Source organism: Gekko japonicus, unplaced genomic scaffold (assembly GCF_001447785.1).
Source record: "Gekko japonicus isolate JY-2015 unplaced genomic scaffold, Gekko_japonicus_V1.1 scaffold2757, whole genome shotgun sequence".
NCBI classification, from domain to species: domain Eukaryota; kingdom Metazoa; phylum Chordata; class Lepidosauria; order Squamata; family Gekkonidae; genus Gekko; species Gekko japonicus.
In genome coordinates this window covers 32,418-32,654 of record NW_015173758.1, presented here as the reverse complement: position 1 = coordinate 32,654, position 237 = coordinate 32,418, and positions in this window count along the sequence as shown.

The window sequence follows — 237 nt, the reverse complement described above, 5'->3', positions numbered from 1 at the left end:
GTAGGTGTCTTGGCTGAGCTTTTATTTAGAATCCTTTCTCTTAGTAGGTGCTGGATCTGTAAGTATAGGAACCAGGGAACTTTTGCTTTAATTTTCTCTTCTATCTGTAGTTTGGTTAATGGTATCCCTTTCTCGATAAGGTCAATGAGGCGTGTTAATCCTGCCTGTCTCCATTGTTGGAACGTCTTTGAGTCTTTTCCTGGGGCGAACCATGATTGATTTAGAAACGATGAATAT